The sequence below is a fragment of the Protopterus annectens genome, chromosome 2.part1 (genome assembly GCF_019279795.1).
Source record: "Protopterus annectens isolate FY-2018-M chromosome 2.part1, PAN1.0, whole genome shotgun sequence".
NCBI lineage: Eukaryota > Metazoa > Chordata > Ceratodontiformes > Protopteridae > Protopterus > Protopterus annectens.
This window is the reverse complement of record NC_056729.1, coordinates 946,692,548-946,714,675: the sequence shown is the minus strand read 5'-3', so window position 1 is coordinate 946,714,675 and position 22,128 is coordinate 946,692,548. Positions and strand designations below refer to the sequence as shown.

The window sequence follows — 22,128 nt, the reverse complement described above, 5'->3', positions numbered from 1 at the left end:
ACTATCCAGTCAACTATCACCTAATACCTTCACAATACCCTCATACTCCTCAACCCCACTGCCCCCTTTTCATTTCAAACCTGTTACAACCGTATTTATTCAAACCCTTCTGAATAAACTGAAACCATGCTCTCCTTCTGCAGACCTACTGCCTTCTGAATATCTACAGATATCATCCAAGGCCACAGCCTATCCTATTTCCATATTGATCAATAGATCAATTACTGAGGGTTACATCCCCACCTTATGGAAAGTCTCCAATATAATCCCCCTACATAAAGGAGGACATTCCACAGAAATATCAAACTATCGCCCCATTGCCCTACTTTCTCCCCTAGCTAAAATTATGGAGAAGTGTATCCATAAGCAACTACTCCACCATCTAATTGAAAATAACTTACTTTCCAACTGTCAACATGGTTTCAGACCCTCGCACAGCACTACCACTGCCCTCTTGTCTTTCACTGACTATATTAACAGGCACCAAAACCTGAATAACCTTTCTTCTGCTCTATTCATCAACCTGTCCAAAGCAGTCTACATGGTAAACCACCAAATTCTCTTAAACATCCTGAAATCTCTGTCATTAGACCCACTTTCCATAAAATGGTTCCAATCCTACCTTGACAACTGACAGCAAGCAGTACTTTGGCAAAACACTTTATCCACCCTTCTACCTGTTACCTTAGGAGTCCCTCAGGGGTCCATACTTGGACCTTTTCTATTCTCTACATTTATTAATGACCTTCATCTAACTATCCCATAAGCCACCTGCTTACAATATGCTGATGACTCAACACTATTATGTTCAGCTACATCATCCCATGACCTTCATGCTCTCACCCAAAAAGTATTCAACATAGTTGAACAATAGTTCACTCAGCATTGCCTCCTCTTGAACCCTAAAAAAACAAACTCCTCCTCTTCACACCTACTCATAAGTCCTCCCCTCTCCAATTCTCAGTAACATCTACCAATGATACTATTATATCTCCTGACTCTACCACCAAACTACTCTGTGTCACCATCGACAATAACCTGAGCTTTGACATCCACATCAATAATACCATAAAGACTGTTAATAAAAAAATTGGTACCCTCTATAGGATAAAACCCTTCCTTTCCCCCACTGCTAAAACTACTATTGCCCACACACATTTGATCTCTACACTCCTTTATGCCTCTCCCACTTTTACTAATCTCTTCAAGAATAACCTCAACAAATTGGAAATGGCCTATAATAACATAGCACAATTTGCTACAGGCAACCCATTCCGAACCCTTCATTGCATTAACCTACAACAGCTAGGATGGTTAGAACTACAACACCTGATTAAATTTCACCAACTCACACTTGCCCACGACATTCTCTATAAACCTTCTAATACTCCAAGTTTATCCACCCTAATCACCCCTATACAAATCTGAAGTCCTTATGCTCATCTCAAAAACTACTAGTCCACACCACTAAACCTAACAACAGAGCTGGGGATTCCCTTTTCTCTAATTCTGTAGGTGAATCCTGGAATCTTCTCCCTTGTAACCTCTCCTCACTCACCTCATTATCTTTCTTTAAAAATAGACTTAAACTTATCCTCAAAACTCACTGGTTATGCCCCTGTTCAAAACCAGACTAGTCATCTACCTCTACTAATTTGTCTAACCTATCCAGTGCTTACTAGCCTCTGCTACTTTTTTCCATCTTATTATATTTTTCTTATCTACCCCTTTTCTTTTTTTTATATCCACTGTTTACTTTCTCTTCTTAAGTAACTCCTTTGCTACATTACTACTCACCTAACTTCCTTTGTTTAGCTCTGACTTAATCTGACTTATGTCTCCATATCTGAAATTTCACTGTTTTATGATTTTTGTCCTCAATAATATATCCTGTTACAAACTCTGTACCGTTAATTACTTAATACCATTGTTGATGATTTTTATTTCCTTTTTGAAAGTTGCTATTTTCATTAGTATATTCATATTTTTTCTGTGTTGTTTGACCTTGTATATTGTATTTAGACCATGTCTTGGAGCTTATCTCCCCGGGCCTCTACTGAAAAAGGACATGTATCCAGCTAGCCTAGCCCGGTCAACAAATGTAAAATAAATAAATAAATAAATAAATAAATAAATATAGGGGGGGGTCTTGTCAACAGCTGGGGTAGAATAGCAACAGCTTAGTTTTGGAAGGGTTCAGAATCAGTTGAGAGTCAGATAGCCATGTTTCAACAGACAGGAAGGCTTGCTGAGTGATAATGATAAGATGATTTAGTTAAGGGGCAGCAAAAATGAGAGTAGAGTCATCTGCGTACTGAATGACAGAGGCTAGTGGAGTGGATGTATGGAGTCTATTTGTAAAGATGGTGAAAAGGAGAGGACCTAGAATTGAGCCTTGTGGAACTCCCATGTTAATAGGTAGTAGGGTTAAGAGGTCATTCTGCCATTTGACAGCTTGCTTCCGACCAGAGAGATAACTATGGAACCAAGTTAGAGAGGAGTTGCTGAGGTTTAGGGAGGATAATTCATCAAGAAATTTCTGATGGGAAACAGTGTCAAAAGCTTTGGATAGATGTAGAATGATAGAGGATAACAGCTTCCCATTATTTCTATGTTGGTTTATGGTATCAGTGAAACTGAGAAGGGCAGTTGTGGTACTGTGATTTGGGCAGAAGCCATGTTGGGTGTTAGACAGAAGGTTTCTGGATAATAGGTACTTTAAAACATGGTTGTGGACACATTTTTCTAATATTTTGAAAGGGGTGGTACAATGGCAATGGGTCTGTAATTAGAGAACTCAGCAAGGTTACCACCTTTGTGCAGAGGGATGATATAAGAAATTTTCAAGCTGGGGGAATGTAGTGTTCTGTGATAGCGCAATTGATCAGAATACTGACAGGACAGGGGATGGCACAGGCTGCAATTTTTAGGAATTCTAATGTGTAGGCATTTGTCATTATACCATATAGGCTACTGGCATCATTCTAACAGGTTGCAATGTCTGATTCCCAGTCTGACAGCCATTAGTTCTACGTAACACTATGGATGCTCTCTTATGCCCTGTCCACTGTGGCAAATTAACACAAGATAAATACAGCATTTTCCTGTGTGTGTGTGTGTGTGTGTGTGTGTGTGTGTGTGTGTGTGTGTGTGTGTGTGTGTGTGTCTGTTGTTGCCTGACTTCATATACTACTCTTGTACAATTACACAGTGTTATTGTAGGGTTGTCACCTCTCCAAGTGTCCAAAGTGGGACTTTTTTAAGGAAATCTGCAATTTTGCAGGTTCACGCTTGTAACTTAGTGCAACGGACTGGACTTCAGTTTATTTTCCAAAGTAAAAGCTTTTATTTTGTAGAATTGGATATTTATTTATTTATTTGACATATGTTGATCGTGAAAGTCCGAATGAGCTAGGGCCCTTTTTCAGTGGAGGCCCAGGGAGATAAGCTCCACAGAAGAAACACAATACATAGTTACAGTTCATATTATTCATAGAAAAATATAGAATGTATGTCTGGATAAATATACAAGAAGGCTATACAGAAAAAATACAATTAGATAAAATTCATTATTACTGATAAGCAAATAGAAAAAGAAATACACATTAGGTTTATTTGCAAAACAGACAAGTAAGTTATTAGGTACAAACGTATGAGAAGTTGAAGGTAGTTATATTTTAATATGGCAGGTAGGATGAGAAACTGCATAGTGAAGACTAGATTTGGAAGTTAAGAGAGTAGTAGTTAAAGATAGTAGCTAATGAATATTGAGATTAATATTGAGAGTAATAAGGAAGCAATAGCTGATACTAATAAAGGGATAGCGGAAGACAGGGGTGGTATTATGGGGGGGGTGTGATTTGTGTTAGACTTACTACAGTGACAGGTCCAGGTTTTAAGCAGATGTTGTTGGAGCACTTTTTTTAATTCATGTGGGTGGGCTATGTATCTGATGTGCAAGGGTAGTTTGTTCGAGGCTAATGGAGGTGTGTAGCTATAGAGATTTTGGCCTACGGATATTTTAGGTTTGTAGATTTCCAGCACAGAGACACCTGAAAAATAGGATTTATGAGTATGTGTATAATATTGGGAAGTTGAATTTAAATAATGCTCTGGCTAGGTATGTGAGTATTAACCCTACCCATGAATTTCTGTTCACTGCTATAGATAGGGTTGGCGTGGACAATAGGGGGGACCACTATCTTTGAAACTTGATGAAAAAGGATTAGCCTGGCAGCTTAGACTCACTGCACATGCCCCCCCCCCCCCCCGGAACTTAATGATAGCCTAGCAATTAAAAGTATTCTTAAGCTGAAATCCTTGGTTAGGTAATGTGGGGGTATGGTTTCATTAGGTTAACCCTCTTGACCTTTGTGCTCTGTTGTTAAATTGTTTGCAACCTTGTAGGATTTTTGTGTGTGTGTGTGTGTGTGTGTGTGTGTGTGTGTGTGTGTGTGTGTGTGTGTGTGTGTGTGTGTGTGTGTGTGTGTGTGTGTGTGTACATATTAACATAGGTGAGAAAGAGATACATACATTTATATGCATACATATACATATATATATATATATATATATATATATTTATATTTATTCATATTATTCTATATATATATATATATATATATATATATATATATATATATATATATATTATATATACATATGTTGCTGTTGTTGTCTTTCGGCTTTTCGGTTAGTATATCTATCTATCTATCTATATATATATATATATATATATATATATATATATATATATATATATATATATATATATATATTTTTTTTCTATGATGGTTGAATATGTATTTTATAGATCCAATGGTGTTTTGATATACTACACTTTTACTTGCATATATAATTTTAGGTTGTATATAAATTTGTGCATCTTGCTTTAAATATGGGTGGATTTTAGTTTGAAATTTGATGATGTCATTTATTGTGCCTATTTAAGTGAGTCTTTTCTTTTATTATGTTGTCTGATGAAGTTTGCTAAATCGAGTAAATGAAAGCACTAATCTCACCTTTCTTGTGGCTCGGAGTCGTTCTTTGAATCTGTTTTGTTTTTTACAGTTCAGTTTATGTTAGATTTCCAGCAGTTGTTGTTCTGAGCTTCTGGAGTTCTGGATGGGGTCTAGTGTGTGATAAGTGGGGTGATAGAATGACAGGCAGAGGGTCTGTTTAGGATGGAATAAATTATATTGAGTTTGGAGAAAAGAAGTTGGTGGGGGAACTCTACAGAGTTTAAGAGTTTGAAGGATTTTATGCTGTTCCAAATAATATTTAGGTGTGAAAAATAATTGTTTTATGTAACTATTAAAGAAAATTTACAAAACATTTTTGTCCTAAAATCTCAGGATGTTTGTCATTTGTGGCATTTTTTTTTCACAGGACACAACTGTCCAGACAGGGACTATCCTGCATAAAGTGAGATAGGTGGCAACCCTATGTCACTTTCATTACTCATAGGCTCATAGGGCAACACTAGGCTGTTGATCCAGTAGACCATTAGTAGCCCAGCCACAATACCCCAAATTGTAGGTACCTTTTGATATGACTAATTTATAGTTAGTTTTGACCCCTTTCAATGAGGCATGAGGGATGAGACCCAGGGTGTATTTACGATTGCCCATACATTTTTTGTTCAGGTCACATTTAAAGGGGGCTTCTCTGCTTTACATCCAGAGGAATTCTATTCCATAAAATAGGGACTCTCTTGGATATATGTCAATGTAGCCAGCAGCTTTTATTTATGGTTTGGTGGAAGTTAAGATCTCTTAAGCAGATGTTGAGAGTGTTATTAGTTTTGCGCATGTCCAGGAGGTTGCATAGGACTGGATCCTTTGAGGCTCTGTAGGCTATACAGAGGTCACCTATGAAGAGTCTGTTCTTAACAGAAAAGAGGGAGAGAGCACTTTAAGATGGTCTGGGTAGCTCATCGAATATATGCCCTTCATTATCTTAGTGAGGAAACATTGCAGTCTCTCATTTTGGGTCATTTACTTAAAAGGGAGCCATTATACTTTATTATAGGTTGGATGAGGGAGGAGTAGAGAAGGAATATCATGTCCTTAGATCTAGAAGAAGTACCTCTAGTAAGTATACTGACATCCAACAAAATGGAAAACCACTCCAAACAGATTCACTAGCAACCTAATAAGCAAGCCGAAGCAAACCAAGCAAAGCACACTTCATTGGCACAGTCTGAAGACACATTGCACACATTGGAAGCCTGCTCTATGATATAATGTCAGTATATACTTCATTACCACCATTCCATAATACTACCTGCCATTATGTCTGGATCAAAATTCAGTTGTTATTAGATCATGTCCAGTACAACAGTTGATATGAGACCATGTGTTATGAAGTCCTCACTCTGTTATAGGGGATGTTAATCACAAAGGTAGCACTGTCTGTCATTTAGCTCTATTACTGGGATTGCACAATGTCCCAGTCCATTAACGACTATACTTGAGACAGTGCAGCTATGCCCCTAAATGCATGCTGCTTCTGATCATACTATGTTATGCTTTGCTTCTTTTTCATTGCAACTCTGTGCATACCTCTCAACCCCTTAGCTCAACAAATCTAGGGAATGCTGGAAGTATTGGAGGGAGCAAAACTGGGACTGATTTTAAATATTGCTGTTACATACTTTGAAAGTTGATAAAATAGGTTTGCATTAGCATGCATTTTCTAAAGGCTATGAAGCCTGAAATTCAAATATCTGTCATTTTTAGTGACTTCAATCCTCAAAGATTTGCAAGAAAACTACAAATCTTGTGAGAAACAGACAAAAAATAAGAGGTGAAAATCTGGACATTCTATAAAAATCTGGACAGTCGACAGGTACAACTCTTATTTTACAAGAAATATTGTGCTTCATTAGCTAGTATGGCACCTTATGTCCAGCACTGCTTTTTGTCTTTTTTTTTCTTCATACATCTTTATTAAATTTTCACATATGATAATGGCAATCTTACATTTATATAAATGAAAAACATACAAAATAATACCACTTTAGTTGCAAACAGTTTATATTCGCAGACACCATTGAAACAACTGTAGTTGTAAACATTATACATCACTTATAAACCATCCAGTCATTGTCAATTAAGCATTATATGGCTCATTCAAATCCTGCCTCTTAAACCTCTTTCCTGCTCTGCATATATTGTTCCCACAATTCCCATTTTCCCTAAGTAGTTTGTTCCTTCCCTTTTCTAAAGATCACAATTCCAGTTGTTTTATCTCTGTTACTATATTTACTACTAGTAAAGTTGGTCTACACTGATTTCCATTTTCTAGCAATTGCTTTTTGGCAGCCATCATAATTAGACTCAGCAAGACTTTACTATGTCTAGGCAATTCCGATTCTGTAGCATAACTCAAAAAAATAATCTCCTTAGTCAGTCCAATCTTCTCACCCAGCATCTTCAGCAGAGCAGTCTGCAGGGCATTCCTAAAGACTGCCAGCTCACTACACTCCCAAAAAATATGTTCCCAGCTACCTCTTTCTTGCCCGTCACACCTCCAACATTTGCTATCCACCTGAAGAAAAATACTTTGGAGTCTAAAATGGTATAAAAATACATATGTAAACACTTCCAGGCAAAGATCCTAAATCTTTTAGACTTTGTTGCATATTTGAGCACTGCTTTTTTTTTCTTATAAGGATATATCCTATAGTCATGGGGACCACTATACATCACTTACAAGCCACTTGTTTTGGCTTTGGCAAGATGACAAGGATGCTCCACCCTTTTCCATGCCATTAAAGAGTTTTCAGGTTATTACATGGAAACCCTCTGCATGTCTAGGACGTCTGTCAAAGGGAGACCTTTAAGTGATCTGTGAGTGTTACTCCCCTAAAGTGAATTAGTTCACATTGTGCTCTAACCATCGTAACTCAATTATGTCAAAGTTGAATAGCAGTGGCTGTATTCTGAGATCTCCTAAATCACAAATATGTGCACTCTGTACTGGTGAGAGTGCCTAGCTATATCATATGCAGAAAGATTATGTCAATCATTTTTAACCATTAGCTCATCCAGTGTTTCTTGTCTGCTTGGGAATAATCCTATACTTTCCCTCATAGACTTCTCTTAAATGTGCCATCACTTTTACTTACACCAGTATGCTCTCCAGGTGCATCTGTCATGTAAAGGTTGTGCATTCTATAAACATGGTACTTGGATAAATTCTCTGTTACTAACAATGCTGCACAGAACAAGGGACTTATAAATTCCTGAGTGTACCATCCTTTAGATGAGATGATATGAGATGAGATATTAAATTGAAGGCTATATCTACTAAAGCTAGTGATACTCTGGTGGATGCCAAAAATCTCACAGCACTTATTAAAAAGAATAGGTGAATTCTCTGTACTCACCAACCCATAATTGTAGTAGAAAGCCTGACAACAGAAAACTGATTTTTGTTAGCTTCAGATGTAGAAAGTCCTTTTACATAACCATGTTATAATAGTCTGCTTTCACTATTCAGTTGTAATAATATCACCTTTTTGACGGCATGCAGTCTACTATGTAATAAAGGTAAATTCTTTTCCCATTACTGTTTCCTATGACCAAAAGTGCTGAAACCAACTGGGAGTTAAAACAATTGCTAATATACAATACCACTATCACTGTAAGTGCATGCGTGTTGAGAAACCTAGTGTGTAACTATTACAAAATAATTGCTTAGACCAGTGGTTCCAAAACTTTGCAAGCTGGAGGACCCCTTTTATAAAGGAAATATTTTGACAGACCCCTATATTTTGGATATTTTTTTATTCTGATACTAATTAATACTTGATATAAATAAAGCATGCTTTAGATTTGGGTCAACCCCCCCCCCCCCACACTCAGTCAGCCCTACTTCATGCAGTCATTCCAGAGTCTCATTACTTGACTATTTCTCCTCAGTTACCATAAACACTGTTCAAACATCACAGTGTCCATACTGTTTTCTGTTTTACTTCTACAATGATTACAGATATTTGGATTTAATTTAAAACTTTTATTTCAAATTTTTACTGAACAAAGCAATACAGCCTCACAATGAAAAGAGACTTAGCATTAAAACTTCTCTGCCTTTGAAACTCATATTCACTGAAACAGCATTGAAATCCACATTCAATCAAAGAAAATGGATGTCCATTGCTGGATTAAGTTTACCTTTAGGCTGTTTTCAAATCATAGGCCCCTTGCACACATTTTTCGGACCATGAAAATGTTCTTTGTTTCACTTTCCAGATTGATTAAATTATAATATATAATTAAATTATGCCCCTTGTATAACACAGCACTTCTTAGAGCATGTTTTAAATTTATAGTCTGGAACATTTTTTCCAGTAAGCAAAGAAACAAAACATATCAACCATAGGCTCATAGGATCACAGGAACTTACTAGGCTATTGGCCCTGAGGTCCTTACAAGCCCATGTTCAAACAAGTCAGCACCCGATGCCCTGTCCTGCAGGGACACAGGTGGAATCCCAGTGGTGTATTTTCTGTTCCCCATCCAGTTATCCAGGTTGCGCTTAAAAAGGGTTAATGAGGTACTCTGCTTGATGTGGACAGGGAGTCTATTCCATAGAAGTGGGAGTCTCTGAGACATAAATCTGTCCCTTCAGCAAGCCCTATTGGTATTACAGACCAAGTTGAGGTTGCATGTGCAGGTTACTCGAGTGGAGCTTGACTTGCGGATATGCAGCAGTCCCATCAAGGCAAGGTCTGAGATTGCTCTGTATGCCAGACAGAGGTCACCTCTGAGGAGTCTGTATGAGTAGAGGGACAGGGCTTTTAGACTACCTGTGTAGGGTAGATGTTTGAGGACCTGGATTCTCCTGGTGAGGAAGCTCTGTGGTCTCTCCATCTGCTGCATGAGCTTTGCGAGGTACATGCTGAAAGAGGCATAGTGCTCAATAATGGGCTTTATAAGGGAAGAATACAGGGATGTTATGACCTCCCTGTCTCTAGATGAGATAGTCTTACAAATCAGATGGGCCATGTAGAAAGCTTTCCATACATCGAAGGCAATATAGTGGTCAAAAGTCAGTTTGTTATCAAACTAGGTGGCTCAAGTTCCTCATGACTGATTGCGTGCTTAGGGTCTTGTTATTAATGTGATGATTTATGGGGTTGTTACTCTCCCCAAAGGGGCTGATGATGCATTTTTTAGCATTCAGTTTGAGGCCATGTTTCAGGCACCAGTCATTTGTTTGGATGACTCCCTCTTGGAGGATGTCCACATCTCTAGGGGAATTGATGACAGCACCCGGCTTGCAGTCATCTGCAAACTTAGTCAGCCAGAGCCCACTAGTTTTGGTCTGCACCTCAGAAAAGTTTATTCCAAACAACAGAGGCCCCAAGACTGATCCATGGGTTACACCACTCATTATGGGTCTACTGCTTGAGGTGGCTTCCCCTATTTTGACTAGGTGGGTTCTATCAGTGAGCCAGTTTGCTACCAGTCTGGTAACATACACATTGATGCCTAGTTGAGAGAGTTTATCTATTATACCCGAGTGTGAAATAATATTGAAAGCTTTGGCCAGGTCAAGTTAGGCGGTTTGCACAGTCTTCCCCTCATCCATGGCTTTGGTGACTGTCTCAAAGAAGTTAAACAAATTTAACAGGCATGACTCTCTGCTTGACAAAACCAAACTGTGTGGGATCAAGTGTCTGGAGGTTGCCAATGTCCTTGTTAATGAGGTCCATAATAATCCATTCCATTGCCTTGCAGATCAGGCTAGTTAGGCTGATGGGTCTATAATTTCCTGGATCTGTGGACACTCCACCTTTTTGCAAAGGGATAACAGTGGCTGTCCTCCACTCGGCTGGGACAAAGCTGGTACTTAGGCTTTGGTTGAACAGGGTCCTAATGGTTCTGCAAGTTCCTGCCTTAGTTCATGCAGGATGTAGTCTGGGATGTTATCTGGTCCCATGGAGGATGTATTTTTTACCTTTGAGAGGGCAGGAATGACTTACTCCCTAGAAATAAGGGGAGGGGGGCAAGTGCTGGGGATGTCCTAATTTACTGAAGGGGGGACACAGGGGTGAAGTTTTCACTGAACCCATCTGTCAGCAGGTTGGCTATATCTATGGAACTTGTGTATGTGCTGTCCTTTACGACCAGTTCTGGGCAGATCTGAGTGCTTCCTTTGAGAATGCAGACATATATGAAGAAGGCCTTATGATTGTCTTTAGTAGATGTGGCCAGTCTGCACTCGAAGTTTGCTTTGGAGGATTTCACTAGTGCTCTTATTTCCTTGTTTAGGCTAAGGAGAGATTAATTCCAATTAGCACCTGCTCCTTCTTGGTCCTGGACAGTAATGTTTTCCTTTTATTACAGAGTTTATTATTGCAGATGTCCACCAGACAGGTTTAGTCTTCCTTGAGGAGAAGGATTTTGTCCTGTTGGATATTCCTGATTCCATGCAGCCACAGAAATGCTTGTATAGTAATTTGATGTATGTTTGGACATATGTGCCAGTTCCTATACAGGGGGGGGCTGTGAAACTGTTTATACCTTCCCTTAGGAGGTTGTAATCTGCTTTGGAGAAGTTTTTTTGTTTGACTCTAGCTGGGGGGGGGGGGTGACTTCGAAAGTGATCGCTACATGGTTGGATCTTGCCAGGGAGGATGGCACTGAAGGGATGCTGCAGTGGCTACTCATGTTGGTTAATACCAAGTCCAAGATATTATCACCTCTTGTGGGGGTGTTGACCAGCTAGTCCAAGACATTTGCATTGACGAAATCAAGGACATTTGTGTTTTGGCATGAGTAGTTCTTCCAATCTATGGTTGGATAGTTAAAGTCACCCAGGATCAGGGTAAATGGTTGAATCTTGATAGAGTCAAAGACGTCCAGAAAGGTGGATTGGCATCTTGAGTTAAAGTTGGGGATCTGTAGCTAGCTATAATTTGAATAGGGGTCTTGTCAATGGTAAACTTCACCTGGAGTGTCTCCTGTGCATCATACTATTTGACCAGCTTGGAGGTGTGTATGTCTTTAAAATATATATTGCAACTCCACCTCCTTTTGTTTTGCTGCCCATGGTTTGGGGTCTGAATGTATGATAGGATGAGTAACCTAATATGGCTGGGGTGCTCTCTGCAGCTTTAAACTAGGCTTCTGTGACTGCACAAATGTCACCATCTTCCAGGGTTAAGAATGCTTGCAATAAGTGCAGTTTCATGTTTAGACTCCTAGTGTTTAACATCATGACCTTTAATTTGCATTTTGATGAAATTTTCATGTTGGTAGTTTTGGCTTCATGGCATTGCCTAAAAAAGGCACTTTGGGGAGGGAAGAGCCTTTGCAAGAAGCCTAAAGCCCAAGGGAGACAGAAGCAGGCCATCTCTGACAAAGCATTATAGTCTTTTGATCATGTCTTCCCAGGCTGTCAGGTACTGGATCCCCTTGGAATGACACCAGAAACAAGCTAATTGTTAAAGTCAATGATTTTCTGTTTGTATTGAGGCATCATTCTGGGTTACAGTAGAATGCTGCTTAAGGCTAGGAATATTCCTGCCTTGGCCACATATTCAGTGAGTCCAGGGAGGTATGTCTCAAGTCATTCACGCCAACATGGACTATGACACAGACATAACAGAATCTGTTGTTGAGAGACTTGAGTGCATGGGTGATATGGTGTATTCTGGCACCTGACAAACAACTAACCTTGATTTTCTTCTTATCCAGCTTGGTGAGGGGCAAATTTGTGCATCTCACAATGGAGTCTCCTATGACTAATATGTTGGGTTTATCTTTAGGCCAGGTGTGTGGACTATGTGTGGTGTGTGGTGTAGTGGGCAGTGGAGTTTGCATGTGTTTTTGCCTCACATGTCTCTTTTGTTTGGGCATACTTTTTTCAGGACCTCCGCATATGTGGGTGTGTTGTGTAAGTGTGGGTAGTGTTTGAAGTGTGGCGTTTGTGTTGACAACCTTCTCAGTGCCAAATATACTGTCTTTTGAGGGAGAAATCATAGACTCTAGTTTCTTAATGTAATTGCATCTCTCACAAATTGTGTTCCAAGGTGGTAGTAATAGAGGCAGTTCATGTGTACATGAGGCAGTTGTTACACTGTCTCAGGATGCCCATATAAGCCTGACTGGCACATATTTGTCAGAATCTGAGGGAGAGAGGCCAGAGAGAGCTAAAGGGGAAAAGGGTGGAAGGTCAAGAGGAGTACTACTAGTTGATCACACAAATGCGACTAAGGGAAAAGTTGTAGCTGGAATACCTCCTAATGGGTTAGAAACAGTGCAGTTGTTGTGCAGGATGTACAAACAAGCCCAAAACAGCTCAAACGTGGAGTTTAAATACCAAAAAAACAAAAACAGTAAGATTCTAGTAACACAGAAATCTAGCCCCTTTGCCTGGAAATGTTTCACAGATGAGGAACTACACTATTGGGATACAGCTGTATCTAAGGGAGAAATTCCGGTAATTATCTGTCCAGCTATGGTGCACAATTGCGGCAGTCAGTGGTGCTGGGTGATGAGCAAACAAGCAGCAACCCACTCAAGGGTTGGGGATTAAATACCAGAAGGTTAAAACCTAAAACAACTTTAACAAAAAGCTAAAAAAAATAATGAGGTGTTTACTCCAAGCCCTAGACCAGCCAACTTTTACCAACCAGAGACCAATCAACACAATCTTCTCACTACAGTGCAGAAAGGCTCTGTCTAATCCAAGATGGCCCAGAAAATGTGCTCAGTACAATCAACCACTACAAACAAACAACCAGGCCCAGAAATAGCAACCGTAAGTCTGGACTATCATACAGCTACTAGCTACACTATTTTAGGCAGAAAATGTCACAGAATGTTTACCATAGTTGAAAAACAGCAGTGAGACAGTAAATAAAATTTTAAAAAAAAAAAAAAAAAAAAAGAGCAAGGAGACTCTAGAGAATGCTTTTAACTGCAAACAAACCAGTTGTATGACATACTCCTTGGCAGGAAAATCAGAACAAACAGATGCTTAACAAATGGAGAAACTTTCCAGTTAATACATTTCAAATAGTGAAAATGGCTAAAAAAGCTTTTGGCAGGAAAATCAGAACAAACAGATGCTTAACCAATGTAGAAAGTTTCCAGTTAATACCTTTCAAACAGTGAAAATGGCTAAAAAAGCTTTACAAACAGTAAAAACAGTAATTATAATTATAAGTTATAATTATATGTAATAATTGTAAGTAAGTAATTATAAGAGATCTGGGAATACAGATTGACAGCAAACTTTCTTTTGATCACAACATTGTACTGTGGTCAGAAAGTCCTTCTATGTGGCACATCTCATTACTAAGGGTTTTGTATCCAGGAAGAAAGAGGTCATTGTCTCCCTGTACTCTTCCCTCATAAGGCCAATCATCGAGTACAATGCCCCATTTGGCATGTATCTCACTAGACACCTGCAACAACTGGAGAGGCCGCAAAAGTACTTCACAAAGAGGATCCTAGGCCTTAAACACTTGTCCTATGTGGACAGACTCAAAAAACTCCAACTATTCTCTGTCTAATATCGCCTACTTAGAGGCAATCTCTGCTTGACTTACAAAGCCATGTCTGACACAGCTCTGTTAGAAATGCTACATCTACAGAAATCTCAATCCCCCTGCACCACATGCTCCAGAGACCTCAACCTCATTATCTCAATTAATAGAACATGCTGGAGGGACAGGTTAATAACCCAGAGACTTCCCATGCATGTCAAGCATAGCACCTTGCTGACCCTCTTCAAGAGAAATCTTGATGAGTGGATGGGAAACAGAAAATTCACCCCAGGGATAACTCCAGTGGCTTTACTCGATAGAGGCACTGGGAACTAAGGTCGGGTGGCACTATGCTAGGATAATCCTATGGGCTAGACTTGTAAAGGCTCCAGGGCCATTAGCCTAGTATACACCTATAAACCTATGAAATTATTTAACATGCCCAGTAAGGCAGACAGTTGCAGTACAACAGTGCAGTTTACTTATAGTAATAAAATACAGTAAAAACATTGGCAGCAGACAATAAAAAGTGCAATAAATGGCAAGAATAAGCAATAAATAGTATAAATAAACAAGCAAACAGGCACCTTATGTTTTTGGGAAGCCCAGAATCCTCTAGTCATATGAAATCTCAGCACAGAGTTTTGGCTGTGCCCCATCTCCATTCAGCTCAGTATGAACAAGAGTCATGGGTGGGGGTTAAATACCAGAAGATTAGAAGATTAAAACCTAAAACAATTAAAAAAAAAAAAAAGCTCATAAGAACCAATGAGGTGCTTATTTCAAGCCCTAGACCAGCCAACCTTTACCAGCCAGGGACTAATCTCCCCAATCCTCTCACTAGAGTGCAGAAAGGCCCTTTCTAATCCAAGATGACCTGAAAAAGTTGCTCAGAACGAACAGCCACTACAAACAAACTACCAGGCCCAGAAACAGCAACCCTGAGTCTGGAGTATGCTACAGCTACTAGCTACACTATTTTAGGAAGAAAACACTACAGCAGTGTTTACCAAAGCAGAAAAACAGCAGTGAGACACTAAATACAAGTTTTAAACAAAAAAGAGCAAGGAGACTCTAGAGAATGCTTTTAATTGCAAACAAACCAGTTGTATGACACACTCCTTGGCATGAAAATCAGAGCAAAGAAACAGATGCTTAACACAGCCAGTCATACCTCTCAACCTCTTAAAGCAAGAAATCTGGACACAGCCACAAGTAAAAGTGGTACAAAGGCCCAAAAATAGGGACAATTTTTAAATATTGCTCTTGCAAGCTTAGAATATTGATAGAATAACAGGATTTACATTAGCATGACTTTTATGAAGGGTATGAAATTGGAAAGTCAAATGTCTGTCGTTTTCTAACTTAAATCTTGAATGATTTACCACTAAATTGCCAGAAAACTGCAATTTTGTGAAAAACAGACCAAATATATGATGCAAAAATCGACATTCTGCAAAAATCTGTACAGTTGAGAGGTGTGTTTCCAGTTAGTATCTTTTAAACAGTGAAAATGGCTAAAAGAGCTTTACAAACTGTGAAAACAGTAACTAAAATGATTTAACAGGCCCAGTAGGGCAGACAATTGCAGTACAACAGTGCAGTTTGTTTACAGTAATAAAATACAGTAAAAAAGTTGGCAGCAGACAATAAAAAGTGCAATAAATGGTAAGAATAAGCAATAAATAGTAAAAATAAGCATGAAAATAGGCAACTTATGACTTTTAGGAAGCTCAGACGCCTCTAGTCATCTAAAAATCTCAGCACAGAGTTGTGACTGTACCCCTCCTCTGTTCAGCTCAGTAAACCACCCAATTCAGAACATTTCAACAATAAAAGGACACTCAAACTTCTGTTATCACAATCCAATATCAGTCAATATGCATAATCTCTACAGAAGTAAAAGTCATCTGAATAATTCCAAAATCAAAATATCTGTAATTAATGAAAAGGTTGCTGCTAGGAAACAACTATGTCAGTTTCATCTACAAATTCAGTGTCTGCTGCTCGTGAAGTTGCCTATGTTACATTTAAAAAATGATAAGCTGGTAATATTGCAATAGACCAAGGAATGGATGGCAAACTGAAAACAGGTTCATAGCTACTAGGCATCTCATCCAAAGGAGGCCATACGTAGAACTACAGCACCCCACCCTCTTAAAATACAACAGTTCATCTATATGCTGTGGGAGCAGAAGCCACAGCCTTCTGCATCAAGATGCAAGGATGTTACCCATTATGCTTCTAACACTACTTGAAAATTCTTTATCACAACAGCGACACCATTTGCTAACAAAACAGTTGCACAATGTAAACAAACTTAGCAGCAGTAAGCTTCTCCTCCCAATTCATTGAAAATCCCCTTGAAACTAAATTCCTTGAAAAATGCACCTGAAACTAAGCTCCTTGAAAAATGTAGCTTGATAGCTGGGGTAGGATTCAGGCTATTGTTTCCTCTAAGGTACAGGGTTTGAGCCTAAGCAAATTAGTAACAACCTGCTAGCCCTAACTATGGCATTTCACTCACACGCGCGCACACACACACACACACACACACACACACACACACACACACACACACACACACACACACACCTCAACCTCTTAGTGCAAGAAATCTGGACAAAGTCCAAAGTAAACAGGGACATATTATAAATTTTGCTCTCATGAGCTTAGACAATTGCTAGAATAACAGGATTTGTGTTAGTATGCATTTTTCTAAAACTCAAATGTCTGTCATTATTTAGCAACTTCAATCCTTTTTATAAGGGGCAAAAATCTAGACAGTCTGCAAAAACTTGGTCAGTTGAGGGGTATGCTACCTATCTCTTACATTCACACACACCTCTACCTCCTCCATCCCTCTTACACATCACACACACACACACACACACACACACACACACACACACACACACACACACACACACACACACACACACACACACACACACGCACAGACACACACCTACCTCCCTCTTGTACACATAGACACACACACACACACACACACACACATGCACACACCTTCCTCCCTTCTTGCAAACACATACACACACACACACACACACACACACACACACACACACACACACACACACACACACCTCTCAATCTACACACACACACACACACACACACACACACACCTCTCAATCTCTTAGTGCAAGAAATCTGGACAAGGCTTGTCATGATAGGGGGTATAAAGGCCCAAAACTAGGGACACACTTTAAATATTGCTCTTATAAACTTACAAAATTGACAAAACAACAAGTTTTGCATTAGTACAAATTTTCTGAAGGATATGAAGTCTAAAACTCAAATGTCTGCCATTATTTTCTGACTTCAGACCTCAATGATTTGCCAGAAAAACACAATTTTATCAGAAACAGACTAAAGATATGAGGCAAAAATCTAGACATTCTTCAAAAATCTGGACAGTTGAGGGGTATATACCTACCTCTTACACACACACACACACACACACACACACACACGCGCGCACGCACGCACACACACACACACACACACACACACACACACACACACACACACACACATATACCTACCTTCCTTCTTGTATCCTTCTTATATAAACACAGACACACACACACACACCATACCTCTCAACCTCTTAGGGCAAGGAATCTGGACAAAGCCTGTCATAATGGGAGGGACAAAAGCCCAAAACTAGGGACACATTTTAAACATTGCTCGTAATAAACTTAGAAAGTTGACAGAACAACAAGTTTTTTATTAGTACGAATTTTCTGAAGGTTATAAAGTCTAAAGCTCAAATGTCTGCCATTATTTTCTGACTTCAGTCCTCAACGATTTGCCAGAAAAACACAATTTTATGAGAAACAGTCCAAAAATATGAGGCAAAAATCTGGACAGTTGACAGTTATGCTCTCAACTCTACCGCTTTTTATTCAAGCCTTGTTTAAAAAAAACCTTCATGGTCTTTGAACAAGATTTTGCAAGATCGTCAGGATCAGCTCTGTGGTACTAGTTAATTTCTATTAACAGCTGGCAAAAGGGAGAGATGTGTAACATAAAGTGGCCAACATAAAGCCACAACTTTAACTGTCTTACATGGAGGGAAGAAAACACTTGTTTAAATTTCCCTCCGTTCCAACTGCCAGGCAGAAAACACAGGGCTAGCAAGCAGCTGGTCAGCCTCAGCTGCAAATGTGGAAGCTATCCCTTCTACTTCTAAAAAGTCAGGGCAAACAGCTACTTTGTTGCGAATGCGGAAATTAAACTCTCTAGTCTCTTTTTTTTGTTAATTGAAGGTGAGCGGCGCAGCATTTTTTTTTTTAATACACAAGTTCATTCGCAAGCATAGCTCTCAACCTCTTACCACAAAAAATCTGGACAAAGTAAAAAATAATGTGGGGACAAAGCCCCAAAATAGGGACAAATTTTAAATACTGCTCTTACAAACTTAGAAAGTTGCTAGAATAAAAGGTCTTGTATTACCTTGCATTTTCTGAAGGATATGAAGTCTGAAACTCAAATGCTTGTCATTATTTAGTGAATTCAGTCATCTCTTATTTGCCACAACAGTCCAGAGAATCACAAATTTTATGAGGAACAGACCAAAAATAGGAGGCAAAATCTGGATATTCTGCAAAAATCTGGACAGTTGAGAGGTACAGTCGCAAGCCCTGAACTCATGGATGATGCAGAAGTCCAAAATCCAGGTGGGTGCAAGCCCTGAACTCACAGACCCCTAGAATTTATCGTACAGATCCCCAGGGGTCTGCGGGCCACAGTTCCAGAATCACTAGCTTAGATAAAAAGCAAATTATGACTTTCAATTATACTTTCAAAACTGCAACTACAGAGGTCTGCCAAAAATTACGATTCAGATACTTTCAAGTGAAAATTCAACAAAATCCATGAAGTGAATGCATAAAACCATGTTATATGAATGATCTGATCACTGGTTTTACGACTAGGGTTGCTACCTTTCGCTGGGGCTAAAACCGGACCAAGGCTACAACCCCTCGGATCACCTGTAACCCCACCCATTTCCACCCCCTCCCACCCACATTCCACCCATTTTGTGATGTTGTTGTGACATCACCTGATGGGAATGCCTTCTTTTTCCATTCTTGATGCCTGCTTTCTGCTGATTTACTATGCTTTTCTGTAAAAAAGCACAATAAATCCGCTGATTTTACAAACCCCAATAGTCTGTTTCCTTTCTTGAAACAGAATATCAGAGTTTGTATAGTGTTTTTCAGACTACTGGACAATCAGTATGATTTTCGGATAGTCCGGGGAATAAAAAACAGATAGGTGGTAACCCTATTTACCACTCAACTGACACTACTGCACTGTTTTACCAGTCTACAAGTCTCTCCAAATGTCCCTGCAAAATCTGTTTGACAATGTAATGTAATGCTTTCTACAAAGTAAGAATTCACTGAATTATTGCATACCAGTTGGGTGACAAACAACATCAGATAAAATGGGCCTAGGTGTATAAATTATCTGATGCCCTAAAGGTGAGTGAGTGTTGCTTGCCAAAACAGCAAAGAAAATATGTAGGATAATGAGATATACATGCAGAAGATTTGGCAAGAGAAAATGTGAAATGTCTAATTCCTATATACAAACACTGGGAAAGTACCATCTCAAAAGGTGTAGACATATCATAAACAAATATAGGTATCTCAGAAACTATGCACAATATTTTTCCTGTATCAACTTGAAACCAAAATGAAGATAAACTAAAAAGCAGGTCATTTGTATACTGTCAAGAAAATAGGTTGAGGGGATTAGGAATTTTTTAATACCTCAAGGAAATCTAAATAATGGAAATAGGCATCATATAAAAAAGTTATTTGTACAAATAATAGGACAGTCAGATGTTACAAGGCATGCATGTCATGGTGTGTCATTAGAACAAAACTTTAATTCACTGAGAGGGTAATTAATGTATAATTCAGGATTGTTGGACTACTCACAAATCTCAAGAATTGTCTGAAGAGAGGCCAGGGAAAAATGTGGCAGCATTCAATAGCATATGGAACCTAAATAAGAATCTTAACAACTGTAACCCTAAACATCCTAAAACATGGATATACCTTGGTGAATTTGTAGACATCTGAGATAAGGAGGTACTGAGCTTTCAAGCAGTGATCATTTTGCTCTGAGCTGCATAACCTATCTAGAGCGATTGCTGTGCAGAGCTGTGAAATCACAGCATGTTGAGAGGGTGTAGTGGCAATGTTTAGTTGATGCAACTGTGTGTGAAGACTTCAGCTCCAATCTTCAAAATAGCTTCTCCCATATGCCTGAAGTAATTTGGACTATGGCGTCTAAACTGATCCTGTTCAAGACTTCAGTAGCTGAGGTGGTGGCAATCAGTGATCCCCTAAAGTGGTCACTGCTTGTCATGACATTAACCGCCAACGTTTGTTGGCCATCAGATGTGAGAGATGCTCTCTGCTTAAAGAAAGAAGTGCAGGAGAGACATGCTGCAATGCTATACACCCTGCATTGGCTCCCTGCAGAAAAAGAAGTAAAATGATATCATACCATGATAACAGTTGTTTCAAAAAATGCATTCCTATGATCAAACAATGTACTGAGTGTTTGGTGTAAGAAATGCATATGTCTTCTAACAGTACTTTTTTGTACTGGGGCTTCATGTTTGATCAGCTGGTATCTTGCCAGAGCTCTTCCACATGCATAGAAGTACCTGTCTTGTATGTCACCTCCTGGAACATGGTGACAGAGCTTTATTGCCATTTGTTGCAAAATCAGCTGCTTATAAATCACATCTGAAGTCACCTGTTGGCGCTGTGATTCAATACAGTAATTGTGTGGTACTGGTAATATCTATGTGCCACTGTACTCAGGGGGTGGGAGCATCAGTAATAATGCATGGTGTAATACACTGAATAGAGAATATCACAACTGTATGATATGACACAGCCTAGAACTAAGGAAAATATAGTTCTTAATGACTCCCACCCATGGACTGAAGTATTTGTGGTAAAGCAGCACAAACATAGCAGTATACAACATTTAGTAATAGAATGTAATGATTCCTATGGGTCTATATTAGATCACCAAAAGCTTAAAAAAGTGGTGCTTTTGTACTTAAGTGGAGTGTGTTTCCTGGTTACACACACACACACACGCAAAACAATAAAGACCACTGAGAAGAGCCCCAGACATTAAACTATGCACATCTAAAAAGGGGGATGGTGAGTGGGTACAGCCAGTAAGGGAGTGTTGTAGATACATGTACTGTTACAGATAAGTAGGACTTACATAACTGTACTATGTTCAATAACACACTGCTTTACTTGCATTTGGGTAGATTTTCAAACTTTACACAAATTGAGAGAAGGTAGGATAAGCATCCAGGAGACCCTGGGGAATGACGATAGCAATACCTGCTCTGGATATGAAAAGGCATCCTGCTTGTAGCTTCCAATAGCCTACAGGAAGATATATGACAACTGCATACAGAACTAGTTAAAATAAACAAAACACTGATGGAGTATATCAACACAAACATCAAAAGGCCGGAAAAATGGAAGAAGTTTTAAACATATTCAGATGAGATGATAAAGCTGCAAAAATCAGAGGTCAACATC

General features: G+C 39.1%; 1 protein-coding gene across 1 annotated transcript in view; it reads right to left on the bottom strand.

Annotated features, from left to right (window-relative positions):
- LOC122794923 (probable ATP-dependent RNA helicase DDX60) overlaps positions 1-22,128 on the bottom strand; it is a 2,818,219-nt gene that overhangs the window by 205,552 nt on the left and 2,590,539 nt on the right. The gene's annotated exons all lie outside the window — the stretch shown is intronic.